Below are 12,352 nucleotides of genomic sequence, written 5' to 3'. Positions count from 1 at the left end.
ATGCACGTTAGGCAGCAGTCCGGCGTGAAATGATAGGAAGCCCGAGGCAGACGAGATCGATACCAACTGCCCGAGTAGATATCGGACAAATGGGGTCGATACAGGACGGGGAAAGACAGGATTGGTAATGAAACAGGATATCGAAATTAAACAGGACAAACTAGACGGGAACGAAAACGGGAGAGAATAATAACCAGGACAAAATAGACAGGAACGAAACTGGAAACCGATATTAAATAGGACATAAATAAATGGGAACAATACTAGACAGGAAACACAACAGGAAACAGGACCGAGTCAAAACCCACGTCTTGCAGGGCAGAGGTTCGTTGACAGACTGACAAAAAGTGAGTAAGAGCATTGAGCTTAAATCGAAGGAAAGCCAATCTGTCAACGAGCCGCAGCTGGCGCCACACAAGCGGGGCCAATTGGGCGCCATGGCAACTGTGACACAATGTTAACATTCTGCACAGACAAAAAAATACTAATTTTCCTCATGCAGGAAGACAACGCTTATATTTGGCGTGGAAGAAGTTGGCAAAATAAACAATATAAAGACTAATAAATATAAAAATATTAAGTGTTTACCTCTTATATCAGGTATTCAAATCTAAAATGAAAACCATAAACAACCGGGGAATTGCACTTAGAACTGTAACAAAGTCCCTGTGACAACTTCAATACCTTCCTGTCACGGTTGCCATGGTGCCCAATTGGCCCCGCCCGTGCGGCGCCAGCTGTAGCTTGTTGACAGATCGGCTTCCCCACTATTTAAACCCTGTCCTGTCAATCCCGGGTTGTCGTTCTGTCTGCGAATCTCTGTTTTTACACGGCAAGCCCTTTTTCGACCCTGACTCACGCCTGTCCTGTTTTTTTATCCTGTTTGTCTCCCGCTACGACCCGTTTTGATCTGGACCACTCTCCCGTCCCGAATAACGATCTGTTTTTTTTAATCTCGAACCACATCTGCTCTCCCGTCCCGGCTAAAGACTCGTTTCTGACCCCGACCACATCTTGCTCTCCCGGCTACTGACCCGTTTTTTCTTTATATTTCTTGTGTTTAAAATAATCCATTTTTCACATGAAACCGCGAATAATATCCTAGATAAGAAGAACATCTCCATAACTACTCGAAGACACTCTTTTAATTACAAGAGGAACTTTTTTTTTGTGATCGAGTGCGGCTATTTTAGGATAAAAACAGAATTCAAACGGCCGCTGTAATTAAGTTCTGCCTACGTGTGAACAAAAGGTTCTTTGCACTGAGGTAATTACGGGGCTAGCATGTTATTTTTTTTCTGACTGGTAAGCTTTTTGAACCAAGCTGTTTATTTCAGGACGAGCACGGGGCACCGAGCTACCGGTAGGACCTTTGAGGCCGCCGTTCGGGGAAATTACAATTATTTGTTTTTGCTCTGGTGGGAGATTTTGTCAACATGAAAAGTTGTGACTTGAGACGATACGTGAAAAGTTTTTTTCCAGTTTTCAGGTTTTTTTTCTCAAGTGACATAACTTGAACAAACGTTTTGGAGGTCACGTTAAATTTCAATAGTCATGTTTATGTGTGACGCCCTTAATCACAAAGCGTCTCAAAGGGCTGCACAGACAACAGATTATTGCAAAGTACAGACTATTATGACACCATCTCCTGATCTAAAACCTACACGAGGGAAAGGAAAAACTCAAAAACCTCAAGTCATGTTTATTTGTGACGCCCTTAATCACAGAGTCTCAAAGGGCTGCACAGACCAAAGACTATTGCAAACTACAGACTATTATGACACCATCTCCTGATCTAAAACCTACATGAGGGCAAAGGAAAACTTAAAACCTCAGCATGAGTCGAGTCAAGTCAAGTCATGTTTATTTGTGACGTCCTTAATCACAAAGAGTTTCAAAGGGCTGCACAGAGCACAGATTATTGCAAACTACAGACTATTATGACACCATCCCCTGATCTAAAACCTACTTAAGGGGAAGGGAAAACTCAAAACCTCAGCATGAGTCTCGTCAAGTCATGCGGCACAGTTCTGAGGTCGTTTTACGAGTTGAGGTTTCGTTTTTTTTTTTTTTTTTTTTGCTAAATGAATATGTTCCTATTGGTTCACTGTGTGGGGTTTGCATGTTCTCCCCGTGCTTGCGTGGGTTTCCTCCGGGCACTCCGGTTTCCTCCCACATTCCAAAAACATGCTTGTCAGGTTAATTGGCCGGTCTAAATTGTCCCGGGGAGTGATTGAGCAAATGAGTTGTCAGCCCTGCGATTGGCTGCCAAGCAGTTGAGGGTGTCCCCTGCCCACTGCCCGACGATAGCTGGGATGGGCTCCAGCACCCCCGCGACCCTACTGAAGATAAGCGGTGCAGATAATGGATGGATGGATGGATGGATACAGAGGCAATTGAATAAAGGACATATTTAAAGGCATGACAACTGTGGAAGTTTTAAATCAGTTTCTTTTCTAATCCACCATCGCTATGTCAACCTGTGCATCCACTCACTAACTCCCCTGAACCAGCCCAAGTTTTTTCCCGACAAATGTAAATAACGTGTCATTTTTAACATATTATTTTTTAATAAAAAATGTGATATGAAGCAATACTTTCTAATACAATTAAGAAAATGTATGATATACAAATTAAAAAATCATTTTTATGTGATGCATACCATACACCGTATTAATCTTTTTACAAGTAATGTGACAAATGATAATGCATCCGGGATAACCAATTATTTTTGATAACTCCCGATCATGAATTTTTAATTGGCCTCATGATAAAGCAACAAGGAGCAATCAATAGAATACGCTCGTTAGACGGGAACATCGGAATTTTAACGAAGACGTACGTGTTTTAATCATGGCAATTTATTGCAAATCGTTTTGAAGATCCTTCGGTTACCGTCTAGTCCTTCAGGGATTTGCTGCTAGCTATAAATACTTGGGACACGCTTGTTTTAATGACCGACCTGGGGCAGGTCTTAATAGGCCTCTCTTTAAAAGTGCTTAAGTTAAAGCTTCGCAGTTTGGGGATTTTGAACCAGTGTGCCTGGGCAAACTAGTGTGTTTCAGGAATTTTCCCAATTAAAAAGATAAAATCTTAACTTTCTTCCAGTGATCAGCAGAGTAACTATAATATTCAACAATATTAGTAGGTGGGGGCAGCACGGCGGGGTAGTGGTTAGCGCGGGTGCGGCACAGTTCTGAGGTCATGAGTTCGAACCTCCTGTGTGGAGTTTGCATGTTCTCCCCCTGCTTGCGTGGGTTTACTCCGGCTTCCTCTCACATTCAAAAGTCGGATGAATTGGTTGGTCCAAATTGTCCCTAGGTGTGAATGAGCGAGTGAGTTATCTGTCTCTATGAGCCCTGCGATTGGCCGGCAACCAGTTGAGGGTGTCCCCTGCCCACTTCCCGAAGATAGCTGGGATGGGCTCCAGCACCCCCGCGACCCTACTGAGGATAAGCGGTGCAGATAATGGATGGATGGATGGATGCTTCAAGACTAGCAGCACGGCAGCGCAGTGGTTAGCACGTATGCGGCACAGTTCTGATGTCATGAGTTCGAACCTGCTGTGTGGAGTTTACATGTTCTCCCCGTGTTTGCGTGGGTTTAGTCCGGTTTCTTCCCACATTCAAAAGTTGGGTTAATTGGCTGGTCCAAATTGTCCCTCGGTGTGAATGAGTTGTCTGGCTGGCAACCAGTTCAAGGTGTCCCCTGCCCAGCTGAGATGGGCTCCAACACCCCCGCGACCCTATTGATGATAACCGGTGCAGATAATGGATGGATGGGTTAGTAGGTGGTAACAGATGACAAATTATCTGCTGATGAGGTAGTACAGGGGAATTTAATAAAGTAAGAATCTTGCTAATTATAATTACTATTTGCCTATCTTATAAAAAAAAAAAAAAGGTTTGTACATAGTAAAAAAATGTTCTACGAGCTAACTAGCAGATGTTGTATACTGAATAAATATGTATAATAAATAGTAAAAATGTAGTGGCAAAATACATATATTGGTTTATTTGCTGTATATACTATTTGAAGGCTCATGTGGGAAATGAATTGCATTTATATAGTGTTTTATCAGTCACTGAGGACCTCGAAAGCACCTTGTAATACACTTCCCACTTTACTCATTAACACACAAACTCACGCACCGATAGCATATCGGAGGCCTTAGGGATTCAGTCTTTTTCCCACGGACCCTTCCCCATTGAACTCGAAGGGAATCAAACCTGCGACTGTCAGAACCCGAACAGACGGAGGACCCAGACGCGTAACGTTTTCACACCAGCTTTATTTTACGGGAATGGGGCAGTCATGCACGTGAACACAAACGCCAGGGATGCAGCGATTGCTAGGCGGAAGAAGTGAGACAGGGGAGTCAGAAGCAGACGAGATCGAGGCCGGATAGAACAGATGGGATCAATACCGTATACTGGAGCAAGATGCCGGACAGGAAGAAACAAACGGGATCGACACCGGAAAGCGAAGACTGGAGCAAGATACCGGACAGGATGACACTGACGGGATCGATATCGGATACTGGAGACTGGAGCAAGATACCGGGCAGAAGGAGACAGACGAGATCAATATCGGTTACCGAAGACTGGAGCAACATACCAGACATGACAAGACCAAAGGGATCGATACCAGATACTGGATCAAAATACCAGAGAGGACGAGACAGGCGGGATCGGTACCGGATACAGGAGCAAGATACAGGACTGAACGAGACATGCGGGATCGATATTGGATACTAGAGACTCGAGCAAGATGCCAGGCAGGAGGAGAGAGACGAGATCGATATTGGATACTGGAGACTGGAGACTGGAGCAAGATACCGGACAGGAGGAGACAGACGGGATCGATATCGGATACTGGAGACTGGAGCAAGATACCGGATAGGACAAGACAGACAGGGTCGATACCAGACACTGGAGCAAGATACTGGACAGGACGAGACCGCAGGGATCGATACCTGACACTGGAGACTGAATCAAGATACCGGACAGAACGAAACAGGCGGGATCGATATTGGATACTGGAGACTGGAGCAAGATACCGGACAGGAGGAGACAGACGGGATTGATATCGGATACTGGAGACTGGAGCAAGATACTGGATAGGACGAGACAGACAGGGTCGATACCGGACATTGGAGCAAGATACCGGGCAGGACGAGACCGACGGGATCGATACGTGATACTGGAGACTGAATCAAGATACCGGACAGGACGAAACAGGCGGGATTGATATTGGATACTGGAGCAAGATACCGGACAGGAGGAGACAGACCTAAACGATACCGGATACTGGAGACAGGAGCAAGGTACCAGACAGGATGAGACAGACAGAGTCGATACCGGACACTAAAGCAAGATACCGGACAGGACAAGACAGGCGGGATTGATAACGGATACTGGATACACGAGCAGGTAGAAATACGTCTTGCAAGTGCAGAGGTTCGTTTCCGGACTGACAAGGAGTGAATGGGAGCACTGAGTTTAAATAGGAGGGGAGCCAATCAGGCAACGAGCCGCAGCTGGCGCCACACGGGCGGGGCCAATTGGGCGCCATGGCAACCATGAAAGCGAAATCTTTGGTCTCAAGTCGAGCACTCTACCTCTTGAGCTTCTGCCTTTTTATCTTGAAATTCTTTTTCAAGTCTTTTATGACATATTTATCCTGTGAAGTCACGTCTTATCTTGTTGTAAACAATGTTCACTACATTGTCTTCAATGATAATTAACGCAATTATAATTTTAATGGGTGTAAAGAAGGGGACTCTAACCTTTTTCTAGCGCGGAGCTACTTTTTGTAACTAATTAGCGCAAAGGGCACCCATTTGCATATGAATTTCTAAAATAGCAACATAGTTAAATGGCTTGCTAAATAGCTAAAAAGTTGGCTTGATTGTTAGCTAGAAAAGTACAAATCCAACTAAATAGCCAGATGGAAAAAAATAGATAACTTGCTGGAAAGGAGGCCAAATATAACTTAATAACAAGCAAAAAATGTCAAATGTTAGCTTGATAGCATGCAAAAATGTAAAATTGAGCTAGCTAGATAGCTCGCTAGTCAAGTCAGGTCATGTTTATATGTTTGGCCCTTAATCACAAAAAGTCTCAAAGGGCTGCACAGATCAAAGACTACTGCAAACTACAGACTATTATGACACCATCCCCTGATCTAAATCATACATGAGGGCAAAAAATACATAGATATTGTCAACATAAAATATAAGTTAATCAAATAGATTAATAGGTAGGAAGATTGCTAGCTACAAAGCTAAAACAGTAGCCGGATAACCAGCTAAAAAAAATTGCACATTTTTTGATCATTCGCTTTATAAAAACTATACATTGCATTTATTTTGCCGTATTTCCTGTAAAATAAATCAACAAAAAGATAAATAAATACATTTGTTTAATACATGATTAAATTCTCATTCTTATCTGTTCTCATCTCATCTCATTAGCTGCACCGCTTATCCTCAGTGGGGTCGCGGGGGTGCCGGAGCCCATCCCAGCAATCATCGGGCAGTGGGCAGGGGACACCCTGAACTGGTTGCCAGCCAATCGCAGGGCACACGGTGACAGACAACTCATGCGCTCATTCACACCTAGGGACAATTTGGACTGGTCAATCCACTTTGGAATGTGGGAGGAAACCGGAGTGCCCGGAGGAAACCCACGCAAGCACGGAGAGAACATACAAACTCCGCACAGGAAGTCCGGTAGCTGGATTTGAACCCACACAGGAGGTTCCCAAGACCTTAGAACAGTGCCGCACACGCGCTAACCACTGCGCCGCCGTGCTGCCCTTCTTATCTGATATTTTCTTTAAAAAATGATCAACACTTGAATTGATTTTTTTTGAAGCCCATGAAAATTACATTTTTAAAATATCAACTTATGTTATTACTATGTTGTTACTATGGTAACAGCTTCATTATTTAAAAAAGGTTAAATAGACCAGTTTTTCAACCGTTTTTGAACCAAGGTACACATTTATTTATAAAAAAGTTCCGAGGCACACTGTCCGTCGAAAATGTTTAAAAATAAAGTTGTGACAAATATTTCACTGTACGAGCTCATAAGCAGATAATTAGTATATTAAAAGAAGAAAATAATACTTCAAATAAAAAAGAATGATGTGCTTTATTTATGTTTTTATTTTTTACAGTGAAATCTTAAACCGCTTAAAGAAATTAATTTCAGGACCAGAACGGAGACAGGACCCATTCGCGCAACGTTTCTCCCAAGTTTTATTGGGAAGAAGGGAAAGGATTGCACACACGATCCCGAGATCGCTGGTCGCGGGGAGCAGGTTGCTCAAACGCGGAAGTGGTATTTCCGTGACGAGCGATGGCGGTGTCCGGAGCGGGAAAAAACAGGTCAGTAGCCGGCCGGGACTGGAGAGACAAAATACGTGGTCGAGATCGGAAAAAGGGTCAAAGCCGGGAAACAGACGGGGGTCAGAACAGGAGTGAGTCAGGGTCGAAAAACTTGCCTAGCGTGAACTGAGGTTTGCAGACGGACTGACAACAGGTGACAGAAAGGAGCGGGTTTAAATAGGGACAGGGAGCCAATCGGAGTCCGAGGCAGTTGGCGCCAGTGGAGCGGGCACAGGTGCATGACATTGGTAATCATGGCAATTAAGTTATTAAATATACTGTGCTACCTCATGAGCAGATAATTAGTATATAAAAAGTATATAAAAATCTACTGCCACCTACTGATATGGATGACTATTACAGTTCCTCGTCTGAAGATAGCAAAAATACTGAAAGATGGCCTGATTTTTTGGAAAGATAAAATTGAGCAAATTCCAGTGGCACACGAGATAAGGTCTCACGGCACTCGAGTGTGCCCCGGCACACTGGTTGGAAAACACTGGTATAACTGACCAATTCATCTTCCACTATTCTTGTTCATCAATCAACTAAAAAATGAATGTGAATAACAAATGGAAAGGCCTGTAGCCATCCATGACTTCAACAAGAATGAACCAGAATCAACCATTCTTCATCAACAATGAACTACAATCAAAAAACAAGTGCTACGGACAGCTACCATACCATTCATCAATGATATCTTGTTGCACAAGATATCAAAACTTAATAAATATCAAATATAACAGCAGCAAAGCAGAAGGCACGCGCGCACACACACACGGTTCTTTAAATTATTTGCCATCAGTAAATGGTTTTCTGTGCTTTGCTATGCAGTGAGCAATGTGATAGCTTGCTTCAGTGGTGGCGTTTTTAGCAGTGACAAAGGTCTTTGGGGTCTGTGTTTGTTTGCCGTACTTGGACACTGCGCGTTTAATGTCCTTGCCATGTCAGACTCATCCTTGTTTGTCTCCGGAGATAAGATCTGCAACCTCAATGGAAGTTTTTAAATCAAGGCTTAAGACACACTTCTATTCCAAAGCTTATGATTGATGCCCACCTCATATTCTGTATTGTCCTGTCTTTTTCCGACTGCCTACCTGGTGGTGATACGAAGGAGAAGGACGATTTGAGATGAGTCAGCGAACCAGCGTTTGACCTGAAGCATGTGAACACCTGCATGAGCAAGGTTTCTCTTTTTCCTCACGCTGAGGTTTTGAGTTGTTCCTTGCCCGCATGTTGGTTTAAGATCAGGTCATTGTGTCATTGTAATCCTGTGCAGTCCTTTGAGACATTTTTGTGATTAAAGGCGTCATAAATACATTTGACTTGACTTCATGTTTCATCTCGCAACGACGTTTAACACTTGCTGTGCGAGGTACAATGCTCGCGAGGCATAATGCACAAAACAGCACGGTCATTTTTTTGCACAAAGCCTCATTCGTCTGTCCACGCTGGCTAGAAAGAACGAGATGTTTTTGTTCGTTAGGACACTCAAGTAGATGAAATCAGCCAATAAAAAAATCATTTCACTAGCAGATCAAAATGACCCAGCACTCGTGAGCTATTTTCAGAACAGGTACGTGGAAACTTCAACTGTCCTTAGGGGGCCACCAGGTTGGTGACCCCTCGTGTAAGGGGTCCTAGGTCTAAGGGGGACGAGTGGAAAGTTGGAAGTCGACAAAAAACTCACCCCTGATCAAAAGGACTTTCTGAGGAAGTGACAGTGCTGAAAAAAACAGAAAAACAGGTGGATGTTAAAGAGGACAGGAAATGTAAACAAATCACGGAAATGAGTATGTTGATGAGGCTCCTCGGAGCAGGAAAAAGACGGGGGCCGCGAATGAGCGAAGGGCGAAAGCATCTCACGTTTCATGCCTTTAAATCACAAACATCGCCGAGCACCCCTAAAAAACACCCCGTCGGATTCAATGAGGACAAATCATCTTCCCTTTTGAACGTCCCCGCTCATAACCCGCTTCCTGCAGCTGCAGCAAGCCAGTGACTTCTTTCAGGGACGCTCTAAACCCTCAAAAGAACGGCGCTTTCTTTGCCTTTTCACGTCTGCCACTTCTCTGTATTTCGGGGACCCCGGCCTAGGAAGGGGGGCGCCGACGTCTCGAGAAAAGAGGATGCGAGAGATCGGAATCGTTAGAGAAGCCGGAATTACAGTGATTACATTCGGAGGCGTCATTATCGCGCTGTGCGGCATCCTGGTGGAGGCGCTGACTAGCAAACAGTGCGCGACACCTCCAAGTCACTTGCACGTGGGCGATATCGTCCCGGATACCTGCGCTGTTATCGTTTCAGACAGAGGTTGCCCATTTTCCCTTATTCGTAAATGATTTTCCTGCAGGTATGACAAAAGCGTCCATTGCGTCTGTTTCAAATCAGAAAAAACGTCAGATGAGGACTTCAATTTTGGTAAAAATGACATACTGTAATGCCCCTATCTATGTCAGGTCAAGTCATGTTTATTTGTGACGCCCTTAATCACAAAGGGACTCAAAGTGTTGCACAGACTATTGCAAACTACAGACTATTATAACACCATCCCCTGATCTAAAACCTACATAAGGGCAAGGGAAAACTCAAAAACCTCAAGTCAAGTCATGTTTATTTGTTTGGCCCTTAACACAAAGAGTCTCAAAGGGCTGCACAGATCAAATACTATTGCAAACTACAGACTATTATGACACCATCCCCTCATCTAAAACCTACACGAGGGCAAGGAAAAACTCAAAACCTCAGCATTAGTCAAGTCATGTTTATTTGTATAGCCCTTAATCACAAAGAGTCTCAAAGGGCTGCACAGACAACAAATTATTGCAAACCACAGACTATTATGACAGCATCCCCTGATCTAAAACCTACATGAGGGCAAATAAAACACATTATCAACATAAAATCTAGGTTATTCATGTGCTAGTGTGTTTTAAGCTTAGATTGAAACATTTCCACTGAGGTTGCAGATCCGATGTCAGGGGGAAGAGCATTCCCCAGAACTAAGGCACCCAATGGAAAACACTGTCAGATTTCTTCTTGGCTCTTGGGATCACTAGTAGAGCGGCGTTTTCAGAGCGAAGGCTCCGGACCAGAACATAAGGAGATATTAAATCTTGTAGATATGAGGGTGGGGGGGTCCATTCATAATTTTGTATAATAGAACCTTAAAATCACATCTTAAGCCAACGCAGGTTAGCTAAAATCGGGGTCATGTGATCAAACTTTCTTGTCTTAGTTAAAAGTAGCATTTTAATGGATTGGTCTCTCAGGAAATGTCCACTTATAGTTCAGATCCTACCTCTCAGATTGGATGCACTGTGTTAAATAGGGTGAAATGACATCTGAGCCCTTTAGTGTTACCTGTGATGTTCCGCAGGGTTCAGTACTTGGCCCCCTTCTTTTCAGCATTGACATGCTTCCACTAGGTGCTATTATTCGCCAGTATAATATTAGTTTCCATTGCTACACAGATGACACTCGACTATATCTTCTGATAGAGGAATCTGCCACACTAAATTGTGGAAATTTGGAGGTCTGCCTCACTGAGATAAAAGAATGGATGTCACTCAACTCTGAAAAGACCGAAATGCCGTGACTTGTTCTCAAAAACGGCTCTGAACATTGACAAATATACTATCACCCAGAGTGACTCCGTCAAAGATGTAGGTGTCCTATTTGACCCTGATCTGTCCCTTCAAACATACATGAAGAATATTACTAGAACAGCTTCCTTCCATCTTCGCAACGTTGCTAAAATTCGCCCAATGCTGTCTCAGTCGGATGCAGGGATTATAATTCACGCATTTGTTACATCCCGTCTCGATGACTGTAATGCACTACTCTCCGGTCTCCCGAAGTCCTATGTCAGCCATGTCTAAAGTCCGGCCCAGGTTCAGATTTTTACCGGCCCGCCTCTGTCATATAATTAATACCGTATTTTCCGCACTATAAGGCGCACCTAAAAGTCTTAATTTTTTTCAAAAGCTGACCATGCGCCTTATAAAACAGTGCGCCTTATTTATGGATCAATATTAAATCACAAAGTCTTCAAACTAACTTGCAGCCGCCAACTCGATTTTCCCCCGAACGCCAAGTAGTCCACGGTGTATGCTGGGATTTATTTACCGACGTTTCATTTCCTAACCTATGTGTCAATCATTTGAATCCATCACTATTGGCTAAAGTTATTCGGAGGTCAAGGGGCGGATCCTTTTTATCATTTACAGGCTGGCATTGGCTGAAGCAGCAAAACAAAGCCTGCAATTGGCCGCCGAAAAAGATGAATGCGTATAGCACGTGGTTTGACGGCATACAGAAAGCATTTTTTTACTATTCTGTATTTGTAAATATTTTATTCTCCTGGATTTACTAAACTCACGGATATAAGAGGACCATGGCTGCACATTATTATTGAACACAACGACTTCGGTGAGCTACCCTGGCTATATATTTTCCCAGTATCTTGTTTCAGACTGAACTCGATGTTTCTGTGATAAGCGGTGCAGATGGAATGGAGTGTCTATTTTTAAATTCAACTCAATTCCAAGTGTTTATTGTCATATATACAGTAAAGTTGCGAGCGAAAAAGAAAATAGAAACTAAGGAATGGTTGGCATTTCTTGAATCCCAAGACTTGAACCTTCTGAATGATATTTGAAACGATGCATTTGAGTGACATCGTACGGACACCGCATCCGCACGTGTCTACGACACGTATTTGCTTCTTTGCAAGCTTTCGGAATGTTAAGGGGGTAATAAGTTGGACTGAACTATCTGACTGTTTTGTCCACGTTCCCATTGTAGCGCCTTATAATCCGGTGCGCCTTATTATTGGAAGATATAGGACCAAAAACTATTTTTGGGGGGTGCGGCCTATAAACCAGTGCGCCCTATAGTGCGGAAAGTACGGTAATATGTAGCCTGGCAGTACTGTTAAACTGCAGTTTAAAATAAATT

The sequence above is a fragment of the Urocampus carinirostris genome, chromosome 9 (assembly GCF_059441175.1).
Source record: "Urocampus carinirostris isolate Australia breed hairy pipefish chromosome 9, RoL_Ucar_1.0, whole genome shotgun sequence".
NCBI classification, from domain to species: Eukaryota; Metazoa; Chordata; class Actinopteri; order Syngnathiformes; family Syngnathidae; genus Urocampus; species Urocampus carinirostris.
This window is presented reverse-complemented; position numbering follows the sequence as displayed.